The 23,737-nt window shown below is 41.2% G+C and overlaps 2 long non-coding RNA genes across 2 annotated transcripts in view; both read left to right on the forward strand.

Annotated features, from left to right (window-relative positions):
- Positions 1–15,861, forward strand: part of LOC116764749 — a 40,072-nt gene extending 24,211 nt beyond the window's left edge. The window contains exon 3 of the long non-coding RNA XR_004352998.1: positions 13,834–15,861. This is a non-coding gene — a long non-coding RNA (uncharacterized LOC116764749). The remainder of the gene's footprint in view (positions 1–13,833) is intronic.
- A 2,439-nt stretch (positions 15,862–18,300) lies between these two features.
- Positions 18,301–22,782, forward strand: LOC116764752. The gene is made up of 3 exons (XR_004353002.1): positions 18,301–18,457; positions 20,501–20,543; positions 22,646–22,782. It is a non-coding gene; the product is annotated as an uncharacterized LOC116764752 (long non-coding RNA).
- The last annotated feature ends 955 nt before the right edge of the window (positions 22,783–23,737 follow it).

The following is a 23,737-nucleotide window of genomic DNA, read 5'->3' on the forward strand; positions in this document are numbered from 1 at the left end:
ATATATATTTTTTCTGCATCCTTTGCACTATTTATAGAACAAAATAAAGGACACATACTAATTATTTGTGTATTCCTCATTGTCATATATTTTAATGTATGTGTTATAAACCCAATAATATAGAGTTATAATTACTATTTTATACAATCATGTTTTAAAACAAATTAAGAGAAGAAAAGAGAAAATATATTCATGAGCTATATTTTATATATTTATAAATATATATTTCTTAAATATTATACTTATTTATCTGTTTTATTTACCCACATATTTATCATTTCTGTGCTCATTTCTCCCTATGGACTTGATTTATTATCTGGTATTATTTCCTTTCAGCCTGAAGGACTTCCTTTAGTATTTCTTGTATGACAGTTTGACTAGTAACACATTCTCTGAATTGTTGATCATTGGAAATGTCCTTATTTTTAGTTTTCATTGATATAGACGTAGAGAATGGACTTGAGGACATGGGGAGGGGGAAGGGTAAGCTCAGAGGAAGTGATAGAGTGGCATTGACATATACACTACCAAATGTAAAATAGATAGCTAGTGGGAAGCAGCCGCATAGCACAGGGAGATCAGCTCGGTGCTTTGTGACCACCTAGAGGGTGGGATAGGGAGGGTGGTAGGGAGATGCAAGGGGATACATGTATACGTATAGCTAATTCACTTTGTTATACAGCAGCAACTAACACAACAATGTAAAGCAATTATACCTCAATAAAGATGTTAAAAAAATAGAATTCTTGATTAAAAGGTTTTTCTTGCAGCATTTTGAATATGTCACTCTGCTGCTTTCTGGCCTCTATTATTTCTGATGCAAAATCAGCTATTATTCACATTTTTGTTCCCTTGTATGAGTCATTTTTCTCTTACTGATTTCAAGAATTTCCTTTTTTTTGGCTTTCAACTTTTTGACTGTGATGTGTCTAGGAGTGGATTTCTTTAAGTTTCTCACACTTGGGGTTTGTTGAATTTCTTGGATTTGAAGATTAATGTTTGCATTCAAATTTGGAGAATATTTAGCTATTATTTCTTCAAGTGTTTTTTCTAACTCTTTGTCTTCTCACCTTCTGGTGCTCCTATATTATGGCTAGTGGGTATGCTTGATGCTGTCCCACAGGTCTTTGAAGCTCTCTATATTTTTATTTTTCTTCATTCTTTTTTTCTCTATTATTCAGATTGGAACATTTCTAATAATCTATCATCCAGTTCACTGATTTGCTCTTTTGCCAACTCGTATCTGATGCTGAGCCCATTAAGGCCGCACATTTCATTTTAGTTTTCATACTTTTCAACTCCAGAATTTCCATTTGGGTCTTTTATATGGTTTCCATTTCTTTATTGAAATTCCTTGTTTATTAGCTATGTTAATATTTTCTTTTAATTCTTTGACCATAGTTTCTTTAATTATTTGAATATATTTATAATAACTGCTTTGAAGTCTTGTCTGCTCAATCCAACATCTGGGCTCATTGAGAGTTTCTATTACTGACTTTTTCCTGAATATAAATCACACTTCACTGTTTCTTGGCATTTCTCATAACTTTTGGTTGACAGTCAGGCATTTTCAGTAATACATGGTAGCAAGTCTGTAGTCCAGTTTTTTTCCCCTGATTTTTAAAAAATTTGTCTGAACTTAAATGGTGGAATCTTTCACCCCCAGGGGTTGCAGGCTACTGCTAATGTTGCTGCCCAGATTCTTATTCTTGTTTTTATTTTTTATCCTAGCTTAACTAGAGGTCATCCCTGTGTCAGCATAGCCTAGTCATCAGCCAATAATTTGAGCAGAGATTTTGCTTTAACACCTTGGGCTTTAACCCGCCCCTCTGCTGGACTATCTATGTGTAGATTGAGGAGTGAGTTCATTCAAAGTTTAGCTAGTTCTCCTACACTGTTGGTGGGAATGTAAATTGGTACAGCCACTGTGGAGAATAGTATGGATGTTCCTTAAAAAACTAAAAATAGAGCTACCACATAACCCAGCAATCCCACTCCTAGGCATATATCCATGGAAAACCATAATTTGAAAGGATGCATGCACCCTGATGTTCGTTGCAGCACTATTTACAATAGCCAGGACATGGAAACAACCTAAATATCCATTGACAGAGGAATGGATAAAGAAGATGTGGTACATACATACAATGGAATATTATTCAGTCATAAAAAGGAATGAAATAGTGCCATTTGCAGAGATGTGGATGGACCTAGGGACTGTCATACAGAGTGAAGTAAGTCAGAAAGAGAAAAATAAATATTGTATAATATTGCTTATATGTGGAATCTAGAAAAATGGTAGAGATGAACTTATTTGCAAAGCAGAAATAGAGTCACAGGTGTAGAGAACAACCTTATGGTTACCAAGTGGGGAAAGGCAGGTGGGATGAACTGGGAGATTGGGATTGACATAAATACACTACTGTGTATAAAATAGGTAACTAATAAGAACCCACTGTAGAGCACAGGGAACTCTACTCAATGCTCTGTGGTGACCTAAATGGGAAGGAAATCTCAAAAAGAGTGGATATATGTATATGTATGACTGATTCAGTTTGCCGTACAGCAAGAAAATAATACAACATTGTAAATCAACTATACTCCAATAAAAATTAATTTAAAAAATACACACCAAAACAAAACAAAACAAAGTTTAGCTAGTTCTCAACTATGCCTATGATTTTACTTTCCACTGAGCTCTCTTGAGTTTCCCCTGGCACACATGTAGTTTTCCAGTCAGCCAGGGACAGATGAAGAGCTAATCTAGCTCTTCTATGGCTCTGTTATTTTCAAGATCTCCTTGTTAAATTTCTACCTGGTCTGGCTGCTTGCCCCAGCTGTGATCACAAACTCAGACTAGCAAAGTTGTGAGTTTTACCTGTTTATTTTCTACCAATTTTTCTTTTTTAACTGACAAGGTTGTCATGGCTTTTTGCTTCCTGCCCCAAGTCTAGTCTTGCCCCTTGGCAGCAAAGCTGCTTGTTTTTACAACTAGCTTAACCTTTTAAAAACTATCAATCTCAAAAAAAAAAAAAAAAACACTATCAATCTCAGTAACTAACCTGGGGGCAGGACAAGGTGAATGGACCCACGCAATAAGGCCACAGACTCTTGCTGTTCTTACCTGAAGTTTCAATTTAAAAAAAATTAATAATTGCTTCTCAATGTGGTGTGTGCTTTTGGTCATTCTCCAGGGCCCTGAAATGGTTATTTTTGACAATTTTATCCAGTTTATAATTTTTTGAAGAGAGGATTCACATACCTCTTCATTCTGTCATAACTAGAGGTCCTATCTGCACACTTGGTAATTTTTTATTGGATGCCAGACATTGTAAATTTTATATTGTTTTGCTGGATTTTGTTCTATTTCTTTAACTAATAATGGATTTTGTTCTGAGGTACAGTTAAGTTACCTGGGATCATTTGGCTTATTTTGGGGCTTGCTTTTAAGCTTTATTAGAGCAGGTCCAGAGTAGCCTTTAATCTAGAGCTAATTCAGCGCTACTATTAAGACTTAAAAAAGGGAATCTACCTAATGCCCCATGAATTATGATATGAGGTCTTTCTACTCTGGCTAGTAGGAACAGAAACTATCCGCAGATCTGTGAATCGTTTTGCCTATTCCATTCAGGTGGCTCCTTCCCTGGCCTAGGGTAGATTCCTGTTACACATGTACAGATCAGTACTCAGCCAGCGACTTGATGGGATCCCTCTAGACTTTCGAATCTCTCCCTCTCCCTCTCTCTCTTTCTCTGCCCCCCATCTCCATCTCCCTTGCCATGTCCATCTCTATCTCTATCTTTGTAATTTTCACTCTTCTCCAGTACTCTGCTCCACAGATTCTAGCCACCCTAACCTCCTCTATCTAGATCTCTGTCTCTGCAACTCATGAGATCGGTCTGGTTAACCCTTCCCAGTGATGTGGACTAGAAACTACCTCTAGGCAGTAAGTTCATGCAAGTAGCAAAGCTGCTGGTTTTTACAACTAGCCTTACATTTTTAAAGCTAACATTCTCAGTAACTAACCTGGGGGTGGTAGGATGGGAATGGACCCAAGCAAGAAAGCCACAGACTCTAGCTGTGCTTACCTGTCTGAAAAATAGTTTTATGTATATATATATAGATAAATAAATTTGTCCATTTTTCTAATTGCTTAGGGAAGGAGGACAGATCTAGTCTCTGTTTTTCCGTCTTGGCTGAAAATGAAAGCTGAAGGATTTTAACCAGAAGAAATGATTTTATTCATAATTTAAGATTATTGTACTTGCTTTGTATTAAATGAGAATAAGATTGGAAAAAGAGAGCTCAATTAAGAGGTTTTAGCAGTTGTGTAGGACAGAGATGATGGTTTTCTGGTCTGAAGAAGTAGTGGTTATTGAAATTTGAAAGAATATATCTGAGATATATTTTGGACATAAAATGGATAAAATCTGCTGATTACTTGGATGTGGGAGATAGGGGAAAGTGAAGAGACAAGCAAGCCCAACCAGTTTTCATTTCCTTAGTCCTTTTCTAAGTCCACAATTTGGGTTTTCATTCTGCCTTACCACACTGCCCTTTGAGACCAATGTCCTTCCCCATTTCTTACTTCCTTCCCTGAAAACAGAAAAATGTGTAATGGTCAATCCTGTGACTATGGAAAAGAGAATTTATTTGTTATATAACTGGTGGGTATTGAAGCCCCAATAGAGACACCTAATTTAGTGGCCCATGTCAAAGAGGTCCTAAGAGTAGAGGAGGACTTGGCAGAATCAAATCAGGCAGGCTGTGTAGGATCCACTGTTATTATCCAATCAGCAAGATTTCAGGCAAAGAAATGAAGATTCAAAACAGGTCTAATAAGACAGAATTCTCCTGTTGGTTGAGGCTCTGGTTGGGGGAAGCTCAGAGCCACATTGTTGGTTCCATCCTGGAGCTGACAGTCATAGCAAGCATAACTTTCCTAGATGTGAGGACTTGTCCTGTTTATCTTTGGAGCCTATGGCATTTGTGTTCAAAAGAAGAGTCTCTTCCTCCAGGAAGACTGACCTTTAGCTGGAGGCTTTCTCTTGTGATATCTTGAAGCATGGGACGGAAAAGGCCAATGAGAGGTAAACCTCTTTGTGTTAACGTTGTGAATGAATTAACCCGGTGGCCCCTGAGGACTCCTTTTGCAAATCTCCTTAGTGCCACACAGTTTAACACTGCATTATTCTATAACTGCTTTGTGATATCTGAGTTTTTGAAACTTTAATTGACTACTGTACTCATTTCCCAGGGCTGCTGTTACAAAGTACGACAAACTGGGTGATTTAACAATGGACATTTATTTTCTCATAATTCTGGAGGCTAGATTCAAAATCAAGGTGCTTGACAGGGCTATGCTCCATGTTGTTTCATCAAATGAGGAAAGGCTATTCAGGGACTGGCATATTTACCTTACAGAAGCAATTATGAGACATCCTCAAATATAAGGTCATATTTTCTTATGAAATCTGTAGAGGAGATCCCTTCTTGCCTCTTTTAGCTTCTGGTGTTTGCTGGCAATCCTGGCTATTTCTTGGCTTATAGATGCATCACTCCAATATCTGTCTTTGTTGTCACGTGCTAATTTTCTTCCATGTGTCTCGCTCTCTGTATCTCTTCTCTTCTTATAAGGACACCAGTATGACCTATTCTTTTCTTATTTTTAATTATTTTTGTCTGCGTTGGGTCTTTGTTGCTGCACGTGGGCTTTCTTTAGCTACGGTGAGCAGGGGCTACTTTGTTACAGTGCACGGACTTCTCATTGCAGTGGTTTCTCTTGCTGCAGAGCACAGGCTCTAGGTGCGCAGGCTTCAGTAGTTGTGGCACGCAGGCTCAGTAGTTGTGGCGCACTGGCTTAGTTGCCCTGTGGCATGTGGGATCTTCTGGGACCAGGGCTTGAATCCATGTCCCCTGCATTGGCAGGCGGATTCTTAACCACTGAGCCACCAGGGAAGTCCCAGTACAAACTATTCTTAACTAATTGCTTTTGCGATAATCCTGTTTCCAAATAAAGTCACATTCTGAAGTGCTAGGAGTTAGGATTTCAACATATCTTCTTGGGGGACACAATTCAACCCATAACAACCACTCTTTTTTTTTTTGTTTTTTGCGGTACGCGGGCCTCTCACTGTTGTGGCCTCTCCCGTTGCGGAGCACAGGCTCCGGACGCGCAGGCTCAATGGCCATGGCTCACGGGCCTAGCAGCTCCGCGGCACGTGGGATCTTCCCGGACCGGGGCACGAACCTGTGTCTCCTGCATCTGCAGGCGACCTCTCAACCACTGCACCACAAGGGAAGCCCCCATAACAACCACTCTTAAGGAAAGGGACTGTGTCTCATACTTTTTTTAAGTGTCCAAGGACACTTAGGACATTCAGTAGAGTTTCCTGCTTCGGGTGGATGTGAAAGAAAATAAAGGACTATGGAATCTGCCTGCCAATGCAGGGGACACGGGTTCGAGTCCTGGTCCGGGAAGATCCCACATGCTGCGGAGCAACTAAGCCTGTGCACCACTACTGAGCCTGCGCTCTAGAGCCCATAAGCCACAACTACTGAGTCCGTGTGCCACAACTACTGAAGCCCCACACCTAGAGCCTGTGCTCCGCAATGAGCGAAGCCACTGCAATGAGAAGCCCGCGTGCCGCAAGGGAAAGTAGCCCCTGCTCGCTGCAACTAGAGAAAAGCCCGTACGCAGCAACAAAGACCCAAATGCAGCAAAAAAAAAAAAAAAGCTTCCCTGGTGGCGCAGTGGTTGAGAGTCCACCTACTGATGCAGGGGCCACGGGTTCGTGACCCAGTCCAGGAAGATCCCACATGCCGTGGAGCGGCTGGGCCCATGAGCCATGGCCACTGAGCTTGCGCGTCCGGAGCCTGTGCTCCGCAACGGGAGAGGCTACAACAGTGAGAGGCCCATGTACTGCAAAAAACAAACAAACAAAAAAACGACTTATGTCGAGGAAGAAGACAAAAGGACTTAGAATAATATTTGGTTACTCAAAGCCAGTTTGTCCCCCTCACCTCCTTTCTACCTGGGTTAGTCTACAGAACTGGAGGAGGAAGAAGAAGTTGTGTCTGAGAGGAAGCGAGACATTATTTGTCCCTGAGCAGGGGTTCTGTGGCTTGCCTCCCAACCCCAGGGCCAATTTTGGGGGGCAGTGAAGGAAGTGGAACCTTCATCAGACAGGTATAGGGATTTAGAAGAAGAGGAAGGCTGTATCTTTCTTCCAAGGAGGTCACAAGACTTGTAGGATTCTCCTTACCAGATGGGATAGAAGTACAGCTGAATGTTTCTGTACCTCGGAGAGGAGCACAGAGGTACCTGAGATAGAGCCAGCCTGGAGGAGCCTGCAGTCAGACACAAGGGACTGGGAATGGCTTTAAGATTAGAGACCAACTGAATGATAGACATCTCAATAGATACAGGTATAGACAGATGACAACTAAAGGCCAGAGTCCCCATCCCCTGTCTTCCCCACTCATCCTCCCCCCACCCACCCTGCACCTCAAGTCAACTCTAAAGATGGATTCCTGAATTGATGTACTAGGTTTCTACTTCTATGTGGAATGAGGCTCATAAAATAAATTGTTTGGCTATTAAACAATAAAGTTTATTTCTTTCAACCTTTAATTTGTGGTCTGAGATTTATTTCAGCTACATACAGAAAATGATCATTCTAAACATGCAAGTTGTTTCTTATTTGTAGGTAAGCAGTGGGAAATGAAACTGTCCTCTGGGCAGCCCGGTACTCCCTAGTGTGACCTTGGCATTTTCCCGAACTACAGAAATTATTGCTGAAATCTCCCTGGTTGGGCCTCCAGGAAGGAGGGAAAGGGAAGTGGGAGGAGTGGGAGGGGATGGGAGTGTATGCTTATACCACTCAAGTTATATTTTAAACTCTGGATTCATTGTTCTGAGATTGACTCTGGCCCTTTTAGAGGGGAAGTTCTGAGCAGCTCTGAAATTTGAGGTACCTGCAAAGACAACTCAGCTGTTGTTGCTAAGGAACAAGTGTGCTGAAATTGTGGTATCAAAATCACCAGCTCCTGCTCAGAAGTCAAAATGTACAGGAACGATGTAAAATCATCAGAGGGAAAGAGACAGTTCAGTGTGATAGGCCATGGACTATTGTTTAAAGTGGTCACTTCTCTGTAAAAAATATGACCTCACATTTGAGGTTGTCTTAGTAGGTCCAATAAGGTAAATATGCCATTCCCTGAATAATCTTTTTCTTTGATGGAAGAGAAGTAGAGAAAAAAGTAGGGAGAAAGAGACGAGAAGGAACAGAAGAACAGAGCTATCTGGAATAAATGAGCTCATTAAAGGACTTTAGGTAGGAGACGTTAGAGTCAGAATGAGCCTTTGGAATTAGACTGAGATTTGAGTGTCAGTTTTGTCACTAACTAAATTATCTTGGGCACATATTTTTAACCATTCTATGCCTTGAATTTCCAATCTGTAAAATGGGATGTGTTGTGTGAAGACCTGAGGAATTTTGCTATTTGATCTTTTAATGTTTATTTCTAAATCAATTGTCATTTTTGGTTTTTTGTCTTTTTAAAATTATTTTTATTTATTTATTTAAAATTTTTTTATTTATTATTTTGGCTGCATTGGGTCTTCATTGCTGTGCATGGGCTTTCTCTAGTGAGCAGGGGCTACTCTTTGTTGCGGTGCTAGGGCTTCTCATTGTGGTGGTTTCTCTTGTTGCAGAGCATGGACTCTAGGTGCGTGGGCTTCAGTAGTTGCAGTGCGTGGGCTCAGTAGTTGTGGCTCAAGGGCTTAGTTGCTCTGTGACATTTATTTTCATTTTTATTTCAATAATCTAATGTGGTTGGCAGCCTCTAACGTGGTCCCCAATGATCCCCGTTTCCTGGTATTCACACCCTTGTGTAATCCCTCCCACTTGCGTATGGGTTGGACCTAGTGACTTGTTTCTAATGAATAGAATATGGAAGAAATAATGGGATAACATTTCCTACATTAGGGTATAAAATGACTACGGCTTTTGTCTTTGGTTCATTCTCTTTCTGTCTTTCCCTCTCTTTCTCTCAGATCACTTGCACTGTGGGAAGCATTCTGCCATATTGTAAGCAACTCTATGGACATGCCCATGTAGCATGGTGAGGAACTGAGGCCCTCAGTGCAACAACACAGAGAAACTGAAGCCTGCTAACAATCAGGCGAGTGATCTTGGGAATGGGTCCTTCATGCCCAATCAAGTCTTGAGATGACTGCAGCCCCAGGCAACAGCTTGGCTGCAGTCTCATGAGAGACCTTGCACTAGAGGCATCCAGCTAAGCCGCACCCAGATTCCTGACCAGTAGGAACTGTGAGATAATAAGTGTTTGTTGTTTTCAGCTTCTAAGTTTTGAAATGATTTGTTAGGCAGCAATGTATATCTAATACATGGCTCAGGCCCATCTTACAGTGGGCCTAGTGTGTACCCAAACCCACTTTGTGGTTATTTTTCCAGTTCTAGAATGTATAATTAGAATAGACACATCCAGAAACTGGCAGAGTCAGAGCAAAAAGTAGCAACTATTCTAGACATATTGAAAAGGCATTTGTGTGCCAGAGGGTGGGAGATAAATCCCACAGAAATTCAAGCACCTGCCACTTTAGTGAAAAATTCTAGGCGTCCAATTATCTGAGATATGAAGACATTTCTCTTCTAAGGTGAAGGGCAAGTTGCTGCATCTGTCTCCTCCTACCATTAAGAAAGCGGCACAATGCCTACTGGGCCTCTTTGGATTTCAGAGGCAACATATATCTCATTTGGGCATGCTACTCTGACCCATTTACTGAGTGACCTGAAAAGCTTCCTGTTTTAAGTGAATCCCAGAATAAGAGTAGGCTCTGCAACAGGTTAAGCTGCTATGCAAGCTGTTCTGCTAATTGGGCCATATGACTCAGAAGATATGATAGTACTTGAAGTATCAGTGGTACATAGGGAAGCTGTTTGGAGCCTTTGGTAGGCCCCATCCTATAGGTGAATCACAGTACAAACACTTACAAGTTTTTAGCAAAGCCATACTTTCCCCTTTTGAGAAACAACTTTCGGCTTGTTACTGGGCCTTAGTAGAGACCAAATGCTTGACCATGAGCTACCAAATTACCATACGACCTGAGATGTGCATCATGGACTGGGCATGTCTGACCCACAAAACCATAAAGTTGGGCACGCACAGCAACACTCCCTCATCAAAAGGAAGAGATATCTATGATATTGGACTTAAGCAGGCCCTGAAGGCACAAATAAGTTGCACAATGAAGTAGCCCAGATGTCCATGACCCCTTTCTAGGTACAGTTCCTTCTTTCTTTCAACAACATCTATGGCTTCCCTATGATTAGTTGACTGAGGATAAAAATACTTGAAGTTTGTTTACAGGTAATTCTTCATGATGTGCAGAAACCACCTAAAAGTGGATAGGTAGAACACTGCAACCCTACTTTGGGACTGCTCTGAAAGACAGTGGTGAAGGGAAATTCCTCCTGTGGGCAGGACTTTGAACAGAGCATATAGTTACCCATTTTGCCTAGAATGATAGATGGCCATACAAGTGATTCTACAGCAATTCATGGGCTGGGGCTAATGATTCGGCTAGATGGTCGGGGATTTGGAAGGAACACAACCGGAAAATCAGTGAGATGGAAGCCTGGGGAAGAGGTATGTGGATAAGCTTCTCCAGATGGGCACAAAATATAAAGATATTTGTGTCCCATGTGAACACTCACTAAGGAGGACTTTAATAATCAGGCGAACAGAATGACCTGTTCTGTGGATGTCAGTCAGCTTTCCCCTCTAGTCCCTTCTGTTGCTGCCCAGAGGGTTCATGAACCAGTGGCCATGGAATCAGGATGGAGGTTATGCTGGGATCAGCAACAGGAACTTTATTTAGGGCCTATTTGGATATAGCCGTTGTTGAATGCCCAATCTGCCAATAGTAGAGACTAACACTGAATCCACAACATGGCACTATTACCTGGTGGAATCAGCCAGTTACCTCATGGCAGGTTGATTACATTGGTCAGCTTCCATCATGGAAGGGATAGCACTTTGTCTTTATTGGATATGGATGTGTCTTTTTTGCTTGTCTGCTTGCAATGCTTCTACCAAAACTTCTATTTGTGAACTGGCCAAATACTTTATCCAAAAACATGGTATTCTATACAGCATCACTTTTGACCAAGGAACTCACTTCATAACAAATGAAGTGAGGCAATGGGCTCATCCTCATGGAATTCACTGGTCTTACCTGCAATTCTGATGCAACATATATGATAGAATGATGTAATCACCTTGTGAAGGCTCAGTTATGGGACCAGGTAGGTGGCAACACCTTGGGGGTCTGAAACAACGTCCTCCAGATTGTGGTAAATGCTCTAAATCGATATTCATTATATTGCTATTTTTCCCATAGCAGGATTTACAAGTCTAGAAATCAAGGGGGTTAAAATGGAAATAGTTGCTTTCATTATTATTCCTGGTGATCCACTAGTACAATTTTTGTTTCCCAGCCCCGCAATTTCAGGCACTGTTGCTCTAGAAGTCTTAGTTCCATGCTGTTGAATTGGATATAGAGTCTGCTACCTGGCCACTTTGGGCTCCTAAGGCTATTGAATCAACAGGCAAAGAAAGGATTTAATATACTGGCTGTGGTGATTGTGCTTGAATATTAAGCGGAAATTGAGTTGCTATTACACAATGAGTATTTCTGATACTCAGGAGGTCCTCTAGGACAACTTTTAGTACACCTGTGTTTTGTGATTACTAAGTCAGTGGAAAACTACAACTACCTCTAATTCAGGTAGAACTGCTAATGGCCTGAACCCTTTAGGAAGAAGATTTGTAACCAGACAAGAAACCTCAATCAGTTGCAGAAAAGAGTTCTGTAATAGTTAGATTATTTTTCCTTATTTTGATATGGATATGTTTCATATATAGTAACCAAACATTTTTGTTTTCTTCCTTCTCTCTTATCTCTTTATCTAATATAAGATGTGCTAAGTGTAATTAACATTATATCTCAATGTTTAAGCTATAGGGTATCAAAAGGTGATGCGTGAATTAAATAGGAGGAAAATAAAGATCACTTAAATCCAAAAAAGGATTTTTTATTCTCCCTTGGTGAAAGGATTAACACAGGGGTTGGCAAACTATAGCCCAAGGGCTGGCCATCTGTTTTTGTAAATAATGTTTTATTGGAACACAGCCACATTCGTTTGGTTACATATTTGTGGCTGCTTTCATGCTATAATGCTAACATTGAATAGTTACAACAAAAGCCATGTGGCCTGCAAAACCTAAAATATTTACTATCTGGCTTTAAAAAAAAAGTTTTCTGACCCCTGGGTTAGCATGTTTCTCATTGTCTGGGGATAGTTGTATTATGTCAGGCAGAAGCATGACTTTGTTATTATCTTTATTTGGAAATTAAGTATGGAGATATGCATGGGTGCCAAGTTGGCAAGGGATAGATTGTGGTGGCTTTGTAAAGTATCAGCTTTGCTAGGCTGAACTACATTTCCCAGAATTCCCCTTCTTGTGTATTTCCAGTTAGGTTGGACCACAAGAGAGATTCTCACAGGCAATTTGGAGAGTATAAATGAGGTAATAGTCATTGTATAGTTCACATACATTGTCTGCTGGCTCTTCCTGTTGGTGTGGGACAGTACTCAAGACTGGAACTGCTCCATCTTCTCCTGGATCCTCCTTCAGCTTCTCTGACTCCTCATTCGGAGGTGTCATTAGATGTCCTCATTCCTGTTGTGATGTTCACTATTGATTGCTAACATGTACTCAGTGTGTGTGTGTGTGTGTGTAAGTGTGTGTGCATGTGCATGTATGTATGTGTGTGTGTGTGTGTGTGTGTGTGTGTTTAGCTCCATGACAAAGGGCCCAGACTTCTGCGTGACTAAGGTCAGAGCCAGGAACTGTCCTTATGCGCTCCAGCTTGTGCTTGTGGGTTCCAGCCTGTTCTTGCTCCTCCCTCTGTACACTCTGCCTGCCTGCCCTAAGGACTTCAAGCTCCAGTATTAGATACAATGACAGCAGCGTTACAGAGACTGTTTAACCAGCCCCCACAACTGCATAAAGTCAAACCAAGATATTTCTCAGGGGACCAGTCTTTCTGATTAAACCTTGACTGACACACCCAATAATCTATTATAAAGGTGTTTAAATTTTTCAAGTAGGTAGGTTTTTATTTTTGCTATCCTTTTGCTCTTAATTTCTAAGTCTACTGCATTTTGATCAATGAATATGCTTGGGTGAATACTGCTTCTTAAGAGTTTGTGAAGATTTTTTTTAGGATCTAATACATGTTCAATTATTGTAACTGTTTCCACATATGTTTCAGAACAATGTGCAATCTCTGTTGAGTGCAAAGTTCTATATAATTTGTTACTATGCTTTATACTATGCCATATAAATTCTTCACGTACTTAATTTTGTCTATTTGATCTATTTCAGAGGGAAGTGTATATTAACAACTTATATATAATGGTTCTGTCAATTCTTATATTCTAGCATTTTTGCTTTATACATTTTTGGAACTATATTGTTAGGTGTGTAAAAGTTCATGGCTGGTATAGCTTCTTGGTGGACTGTTTTTATTTCATTTTTATCAATATGAAATACTCATTTTATCCCTTTTAATGTTTTTATACTATAGTAATATTTGCCATCCCTACCTGATTAGTTATTGAGATAATATATAAAGTTCTTAGTCTCATACCTGAGCAATAGTAAGCTGGCAAAAACGGTAGTTCCTGCTATTATTATTATCATTATAATTATTATTATTCTGTGTTCTTCTATGTGCAGGTTGTCTGGACTCTTTGGGGGACAAAGGAGGAAAGAAAGGACTGAAAGAAAAGAAAGAGAGCAACTGCCTCTTAGGCACTGCATGGTGATGCTTAGAGCTTCTTCTCCCCTGAACAAGGTGATGGAAACGCCACGGAAGAGAGGTCCCAGGCTTGGACAAAGCACCAGAAAGCCTGCCAAGAGAGGTCTCCTAAGCATCCAAGAGAATATAACAGAAACAGATTTTCTAGTTGGATCTTGGCCTTTCTGCTTTTGAGGCCTGGCTGAAATAGGAAGGGAAAAAGGCAAAACAAGGTCAGACCTAGTAGTAGATGTGCTCCTATGTTTGGAAGGTCAGAATGATCCCTTCAGAGATCCCCTTGAATTTTGGCTCATCTAGGCCTATAAAAGCAATGTCCACAGCAGTGATGATTTTTCCACCCTCAGTGGAATTCTTAGCTCTGCCAAATTGGATGTGTTTAAGGATGTGGTCTCATTGCCTCAACTCCCTACACCTGCATCCTTCAGGTGTGCTTTGTAGTTGAGTCCATCTCTGTTTTATTAGATGTCCTCATTCCTGTTGTAATGTTCACTATTGATTGCTAACAGGTACTCTGTGTGTGTGTGTGTGCACGCTTGTGCATGTCCGTGTGTGCACACGTGAGTGTTTGTGTCTGTCTGTCTTTGGAACTTCCAAATCAAAGTAGCCTTGCTAACTGGCTACTTGTTGCTTAAAATCTCTTGACCCCAAATCCCTTCCTCCACCTGCCTGAAATTCTTCACTTCTCTTTGCCTCACTGCCTGAAATTCATAGAATCATAAAAGTTAAATCTTGAAGGTGCCTTAGAGATTAATTAGTCCAAGCATCTCACTTCACTGAAGAAGGAAGTGGTCCAGAGAGGTGAAGTGTTTTGCTCCAAATCACAAAATTAGTGAAAGGCAAAGTGAGACTAGAGCCCAGTTCACAGCAACTAGGAAATGAGATTTGATGGTGGAATGGTTGCAAGGCGGGAAGTTATATGGGAATCCAAGATGTTAGGTGTCAGGATGAGCCTGGGTAGAATACTCAGGAAGAGGTTACTTTGGGCAGCATGGGGTGGGAGAGAGTGAGTTCTAGGATATGGGAATGAATGAAATGGAGGTTGGCAGGCACCAAAGACACATGGTCTCTGTTCTTCTGACCCTGCTACTAACAGTACAACATAGTTTGAAGAGTAAATCTCAAACTACAACAGCAGCACAGCAACAATATCTACAACTTTTATTTGTATACTGTTAAAAATTCTTCCATATCCATCACCATGTAAGCTCACTCCATGAGAAGCAGCTATTAGTATTATCCCTAGTGTAGGGAAGATAAAATCAGGGCCCAGAAAAACAGGAAAATACTTGGAAATAGGTAATGTACCCTTGGGTGTGTAGTGGATATGTTGGTTGTCCATCACTATTCCCCTCCTTCCTTCTTCCTAGCAGAACCTCGATTTTGTTCAGGTTTCCCTATTCCCCTCACATCCATGTGCCTTGGGGCAGATGACCACATCCCCAAGTTCTAGGGGTGGGCTTGACTGGCTTAAGGGTAATTCCACCTCCATTTCCAGTGACTGGTTTGGGAATGGGCGTGGGATGCCACGTGGGCCACTGAGATGTGAGGAGAATCTATGTGGGGGGTGTAGTGTTCAGGAAAGCCTTTCTTCACGCTTATGGGTGAGCACTGGAAACTCTTTCCCTGCCCACTACATAGGAATGAGGAATCATGCAGTTCCAATTGCTACAGGACCACAAGGCAAGCAGGCTTCAGGATGGAGCCGACAGAAGACAACACACCAGAAAAGTAGGAATAATCTGAGTCTTTTAGGATCTCATTGAGTTGCTGGAGCAACCAACTTGACAGCTTGCCTTACTTTTGGTCTGGTGGTTAAGTGAGCCATTATGCTCCTTTAGAGACCAGCTTGGGGGAATATCCTATTACCTGTAGCTGAAAACTTCCTCCAGCAGGGACAAGGAGGGGTTGAACCTCATGGCTGAGAATAAATTGAGCTTACTTCTGTAGAGAGTGACTCTTCTGGTTTTTTTGGTTCATTTAAACACCTCATTCTTCAATAAATATAAAGTACAATATGAAGAATCTATGGATCCTTAAATACACTGTTAGAGCCAGCATTCCTATATGGCCTCTAAAGGGTGCCAGTTTTGAGCCAGACTGTATTCGAACCCTGGATCCATTAATTTCCAGTATGTGACCTTAGGTAAGTTAAAAGCCGCTTTGTGCCTCAGTGTCCTCAACTGCAATATTGGGTTAGTAATAGTACCTACCTTATGGAGTTGTTGAGAGGATTAAATAAATTAGAGAGTTTAGAAATGTGTCTATATAGTAAAGATTCAAAACATTTTAACATTTTTATTATGAAGAGTAGAAAAGTAATTCAAAGAGCCTTAATTATTATTAATAATATATACTAATGTGGTTCTGGTATATTTATTAATATATTACATGTCATGTGCCAAGCATATGAGTAAGTTCTTTGCATATATTTTCTTTAATTCTGATAATGACCCTCTGAAGTAGGATTCATTCACTTCATTTCCAGATGAGGAAACTGGTGTTCACAGAGGCTAGGTGATGTGGCCAAAGTTATACAGCCAGTAACTGCAGAGCTGGGATTTAAACCCAGGTGTAACCCCAGAACCCACCATCATTCCATTCTACCATGCAGTTTCCAAGAGCATCTCTTAGTGAATCGTCTTGGTGGGGGGCAGTGAATTTAGGGTCAGAAGCAACCTTAAATAAGAGCAGGGAGAAAGGGGTTTAAAACAGAAAGTGTGTCACAAAAGCAATAGAAGTGTTTGGAAATGTTGGAGAAAGGCTCAGACCCATATCGAAGCTATCCCCTGAACTCCATGCTCTTTTCTGAATGGATAGAATTATAATAGGAGACTGAGTGGTGTTTCCTCTGAGTATTGTTTCACAGGTCTGAGAAGATGAATTGCACAAGGGATTCTTTCAGCCCTGCCATCTGAGAATGGAGAAGCCGGGAAGAAGAGAAGAGGTGGAATTAGAAATTCAAATGGCATCTGATGAAATCACTTTTGACTCCATAGTTATTAACCCCAACTTGTCTCATTCCTTTAAATCTTGAGTTCCCTCTCGAGTGTACTATACATTAAGTGCCAGAAATTATTGATTTCTTCTTTCATACAGCAAGTACCTCTCCCACCACTGAAATGGGAAGAAGCAGTAAATGCTGAGTAAGATGTTTCTCAGGAAAGACCAATACTGAACACATTGTAAAGATGAGGCAGAGTGATGAATATCTTTCCAAAAACTGGACACCTGCTGTAGGAAGGTCTGCTCTGGAGGATCTGCTAGGGACTTTTTTTACTAGAGGAGTTTGCCCCGGCACATTGACTCAAATAATAAAATGAGAATGGTGTTTGCAGAAACTTAAAAAGGTCTCGAAACTCCTTTATAGTCAAAATAGAGTGTTGCAAAATGTTCCAGACAGCTCTTTAGAGCTTCATTTGAAGATGTTGACATAAGTCCAAAGCAAATCTCTGCCTTAAAAGTTGTATTGGTAGAATGATTAAGAGTTATGTGGTGTTCCTCATTTGATGAGGAACTGGGGAAAAGGTTTTTCATAACAGTATTATGGCAGCTTTTTGCAAGGACTTTAGTAAATTTTGCCTTCTGTCCTGGGTCAGGTTAACCACCTCTAGTTAAGATAATTAGTATTATATAAGATAAAGTTTGAGGCTTAAATCAACAAATTAAGTAGTGCTAGCAAGAAAAATTAAGTTAAACAACATATAAGTCATTTGGGATTTCCACAAGGGAGGTTACATGTCCCAGACATTCTATGATGGTGGTTCAGAGCCAAATATACATTGGCTCCCTTTGAAATGATTATCCCTGCCCTAGATTGCCTTAGTTCAGCAGACAAAGATTCCTCACTCCAACTCTACTACCACCATCTTAGTATACCTACTATTCTCTCTTGCCTAAACAACTACAATATCCTACCAATTGGTCCCCTACTTCCACTCTTAACCTCCCTACGACTCATTTTCACATTGCAACCATTCCAGTGTAATGAAATTGAAAATCTAACTGTGTCATTCTCCTAAATGAAAATCCTCCATTGTCTCTCCATTACCAATGTCTCAATGTTTTTTCAATGATCCCTTTCATTCTGTAAATTTCTCTTCAGATGACTGTGCTAAGTGAGTAGCATACTCTAAGTACTGAACATAGCTTTAGAGAGTGTATTGTTGCTAGTGAGAAACAACATTGACAAAATTGATCTGACACCCATTTAATGAAAATATATACTACTTACTGTGCAGTATGGCAATTAAATATAATCAGTGTATGAGTGTATCAGGGTATCAGGGCTCAATCAGGAAAGGAGACCATCTCGAGTATTATGGAATAAAGAATGTATTCTAAGAATAAGAACTTTCACAATTATGGGAAAATTTGGGGAGGTAGAATTCAAGATGGGGAGTTGGAGGATGAGAGGAAATCACTAATCAACTCTCCTGACACATTGGTATGACTGGACAAATTACAGCATGCTAGGGAACTTGGGAAGCCAGCCATATCCAGCTGCTGGAGTGGGACTGGAGAGAGCTGATGGAGAAATCTATGGTAAGTTATGGACTTGGCATCTAATTGTGAGCCTGGGATTGTTAGTCAGCGGGGCCAACAGCTAGTAGGAAGAGCTAGAGGTCGGAAGAGCCAGACTAATCTAGAACGCATCAGCACTTGTATATTTCTCATTGCATCCAACCACAACAACTTTCAGAGAGTACCGCTGCTTCATTTCTGCCTTGTAAATCTTGTTTAAAATTTTCTTTTGGGAAACTTTAATGTGGAACCATCAGGGGAAGAAACTGTGGAAAAAGTTGTTCTAGCTTTGCTTGGTCAATACAGTACAAACTCATTACACTTAATAAACATTTAGATTAATTACTAAGTTATATTTCTTTTAAATCATTTAACCAAATGACTAGGTTTTGTCTTCTCACTGTTGGTTCATGGACACTTTAAGCAGGAACATTTTTATAGTTTTCCCTTATTTTATATATTCTTTCATCATCACCACAATCACACTCACACACACTTAGCTCAAGCTGCTGTAACAAAATACCATAGACTAGGTGGCTTAAATGACAAACATTTACTTCACACAGTCTGGAGGCTGGGAAGTTCAAGATCAAGGTGCTGGCAGATTTGGTGTCTGATGAGAGTTCTCTTCCTGGTTTGCAGATGTCCACCTTTTTGCTCTATCCTACACGGTAGAGAGAGAGGGGACCCTGGTCTTTCTCTTTTTATAAGGATACTATTCCTATCATGGGGGGCCCTACCCTCATGACCTCATTGAACCTAATTACCTGTCAAAGGCTCCAATTCCAAATACTTTCACATTGGGGATCAGGGTTTCAATATGAATTTTAGGGGTATACACACACACACATCAGAAACTACTAAATGCCTTTAAGGTGTGTTATAGATTGGGTTCCCTAGAAGCAAATCCTGCTTCTTATTCAAGTGATTTATTGTAGGAGTATTCTCAGGAAAGAGGAGTGAAGGAAGCAGGATAGGGTAGGGAATAATGTGGTCTCAACTGGATGCTAGGTTACGCCTGATCTCATGGAGGAGTCTGGAGCATAAATTGCACCAGAGTTAGTCTCATTTCAAAGCAAGGGCGCTGGCTTTTTGAACCCTATGACAGTTAGTCATTGGTTGAGGGCTGGGGTGGGGGGGATGTGTGGGTACAAAGCATTTGGCTGAGGGCAATTTTCCGGAGACCAGACAGCTGTGAGTGTTATCAGCCAACACTTAGTTGGCAAAGCGCGTGGGGTGGGGCCCAACAGCATCCACTTCAAGGTACTTTAGGAGCAGAAACATCTATATATGGAGTGTGTGGGGACTCAGAAGCTGGAGTAGAAGGAAGATGGCAGATTTCTCTGTTTCCACACCCTGTCTGTCTCTGTTGTGACCTCAGGTGTGTCACTAATTCTAAGCAGTTTGGTGTCCTGGCTCCCACTTCTAGATATCCCTCTGTGGTTCAGTGCTTGGTTGTAGATGCTACATTTGCCACCATTTTGCCTCTCCTTTCCTGTGTTACTGGCCTCAGGTTGTCTGGGGCTCATGTTTGGATGCCCACTTCTATTTTGCTGCCCAGCACGGTTCTCAGACTCCCTTCTCCTCTAGTACCTCACCTCCTACCTCAGCATTGTAAGGTGCAACATAACATAATTATATCCACTCAAGACAAAGGGTTTCTACACAGTAGCTGTTCTTCTCTTTCATTCCCAAAAACTGCCTCTATGGTTTGCTTATTTGCTCTTATCCCACCATATTTCTCTTTTAAAATCTGTGTTAGTTATTTATTGCTGCATAACAAGTGATCCCCAAGTGAGACAGATGAAAATAACAAACACTATCTTACAGTTTCTGTGGGTTGGGAATTTGGGAGCAGCTTAGCTTGGTGGTTGTGGTTCAGAGGGTCTCATAAGGTTGTAGTCAAGATATTAGCCATGACTGAAGTCAACTAAAGGCTTGACTGAGCTAGAAGATCTAATTCCAAGATGACTCAGTCACACAGTTCAGTTGGCAGAAGGATTCAGTTCCTTGCTGGCTGTTGGTGGGAGGACTTAATTTCTCACCATATGGACTTCTCCATAGGGCTACCTGAGTGACCTCATGATGTGGCAGCTGACTTCCCCAGGTGAGTGATCCAAAAGAATGCAAAGTAGAAGGTGCAGTGTCTTTTATGATCTAGTCTCAGAGGTTATAGATGATCACTTTTGCCAAAATTATTTGTTTGAAGTGAGTCACTAAATCTAGTCCATAGTCAAGGGGGAGGGAATTATGTTTCATTTCTTGAAAGGGAGAGTGTTAAAGAATTTGTGGACATATTTTAAAACCAACACATGTCTCACCACACTATTGGGTTCCCTGAGCAGCTGCTCCCTGGTCCTCACCTACCTGGGATACTTGCAGGACTGGGATAGCAAATTCTGAACCAAGGGACTGAAATTTACCTCCACTAAGGGATGGTCACATGACCACCATTCCCGGGCCTCTAATAACTGGTGGGAGGAGAGGGATACATAGTAAAGGAAGAAGGTAAGAGAAAATGGGCTCTGGGATCAGAAAGATTGGGGTTCATGCTTTCACTTTGACATTCTAACCTGGCTTAGGCAAGTCACTTAATTCAAGCCAATAAACGTTTTTTTGAGTATTAATTGTGTGTTAAACACTGTGCTAGATATTGGGGACAGGGTGCTGAAAAAAATTCACTCTTGTGGTACTGAGAGTCTAGCTAAGCAGACAGACATTGAATAAGTCATTTCAATTGTGATGAGGGTTATGTGCTATCAGAGCATATCCCAAGGGGATTTAGACTTTTCTAAACGGGAAGACCTCCTTGGGGAAGTAACATTTTAAGTTGAGATTTGAAAGATGATTAAAAGTTAACCAAGTGAGAGAACAGATGTCCAAAGGTCCTGAGGTACCAAGACCCCTGAAATTCCAAGGAGACAAAAGGAAGCTAGAGGGGCAGGAATGTTGATGGTGAGGGGACAGTGGGATGAGACAAGTCTGGAGACCTGGGTAGAGACCATACTGCCCTGAGTTTCAGAGGCCACGTTAAGGTTGGGGACCCATATCTTTAAGTTCCCAACAAAAGTCAAGCCAACTACTACTGTTGCCAGTGGAGGTATGCCTTGGTGAAATTTGTATTTTACAAAAACTTCTCAGCTTGCACTATGGAGAATGAGGTAAAGAGGGACAAAGTGGATGTGAGGGCCTATTTGCAGGAGCACTGTAGGAGTCTAAGTGGAGAGGTGATGATGGTAATGGAGGTGAGAGAACATTAGGAGAGTAACAGGACTTGGCTAAGGACTGTGGGCTGGAGGCAGAGGAATCAGTGAACACTGTCCAAGGAGTGGATTTTTCAGTGGTGATGGTGGGTGCTGGGTGGGTGTTTGGTAGATTAGGCATTCTGTTTTAGACACATGGAGTTTTAGGGACTTGTGAGATATTTGAGCAGAAGTGTTGAAAGGCCTGGAGCTCAGAGAGCGGGCTGCGCTCTGACAGTAGCTGTGAGAATCTAGACATACATGCTGTAATTTAAGTTCCTGAATGACTGCGACGGCCAGGGTTAGAGGGGAGCAAAAGTCCAGGGAACCCCAACATTTAAGGGCCAGGGAGAAATGGAGCCAGCAAAGGTCCCTGAGGAGAAATAGTGGGGGAGGGAGAAGGAAGAAAACCTGGAGAGTGTAGCATCACTGAGCCAAAGAAACAGTGTTTCTAGAAGAAGCATTAAGTGGAATTACTGTTTTAATTAGGATAATTATAATCCATATCTCATAGGACTCTTGTGAGGATTGAATGAGATAACATATGCAAAAAATATTTTAGGAATTCATAGAGGCTTGTAAATGTTGGGTATTCTCTTTAGCAGAGGAATGGGAGTGTAAGGGGGGAAGGACTGGGAGAAAAGGGCCAGGATGTTCCTTCTGAAGTAACTTCCCAGCACCTAATGCATCTAAAGCAAACTTAACAGTCAATTATTGACATTCAGGGCCAGCCAGCCTTTGATATAGTGCAGTGTAATTTTGGAAACCAAGAAAAACTCCCTTGCTCTTAAAAAAAAATCTTTCTACCTGCTTAATATTGCTTAAAAATCCCTTCCAGGGAAGACCTAGAAACCATTTCATTCTATAATAAAAGGTTTTAAAATGCAAATACCTGAGGCAGTTACCAGAGTAATGTAAAAGAGACAGTTAAGTATAATTATGTTCAAATCCTTTTTTTTTTTTGGAGCTTCAGGAAGGCACCCAGAACCAGGAAGGAGCAGTGTGGGAAGGAGGACTTGGACACTGATGGGAAGGTGGGAGACACCCAAGGCAAATTTCACTGACTTCTCAGTCTCAACGATTTTGCTTCAGGAAGGATCTGTTTATCTTCATATCTGTCCAGAAATAATACAACTTTTGTGCAAATGTCTATTTTGTTCATCTGGGTGGCTGGTACCAGCCCTTAACTTAGGCATCAACTATGCATCTCTCCTGTATTCTTCTCTGGCAGGTGTAGGTAACCTAATAATGTCTAGAATCTAAAATAGAACACATGCCCAACCCCGCCTAATTTAGGGTGCTGGTGGTGTGGACTGGACCCAGGGGTTACTGTGTTGAAGCATTGCAGGAATCACTAGAGTTGGTCCTCTAGGAATTGTGGACCTGGGAACTGATTCTGGGAAACTGACTTCCTCTTCTCATTCCCAGTGAGCACTCAGGAATGTGCTGGGTTTTTAGGTTACTTGTACCTGGTGGGCAGGCAGGTCCTAAGCTAGAGTCTCCATAACAGAACAGAGAACTAAGAAAGTAATGAAAAAAAAAAGAAAGTAATGAGCCCTGTTCCCCCCTACGAGAATGGAAAGGGAGATACTGAAGATCCTGATGGGCTCTCAGACAACTGGTGGTATCACTGCATGGGCAACAGACCACTGAAGGTCAGGGAAGCCCCTCTGAAGTCTGGAAAGGTGCTGAGTTTGCATCTGTGTAATCTGTGTAATCAGCAGTGTCCTGTGTCGGGGCCGATGAGGACATATCTGTCAATCACCATCATCTGCACAATCAGGCTTTTATTATATGCAAATGTTCCTATTCTGGGGACCATCTATGTCCTTGGAGTACATTAAATCCATGAAGCTATTTGTTACAGTGGGGAGCTGAATAATTAACTGAAGCTGGCCCTTTAATTCAACTCAACTGTATTTGCAGCTATTAAGCACCCAGGATGTGCACTCTGATTGGAGGCCAGAGAAGCAGAATGGTCCTTGCCCTCAAGGGGGCTTGTCACAGTCCAGTTGGGAGATGTCAGGCTCAACTGATGACCCCTCCCCAATGGCACAGT

Source organism: Phocoena sinus, chromosome 13 (genome assembly GCF_008692025.1).
Source record: "Phocoena sinus isolate mPhoSin1 chromosome 13, mPhoSin1.pri, whole genome shotgun sequence".
NCBI classification, from domain to species: domain Eukaryota; kingdom Metazoa; phylum Chordata; class Mammalia; order Artiodactyla; family Phocoenidae; genus Phocoena; species Phocoena sinus.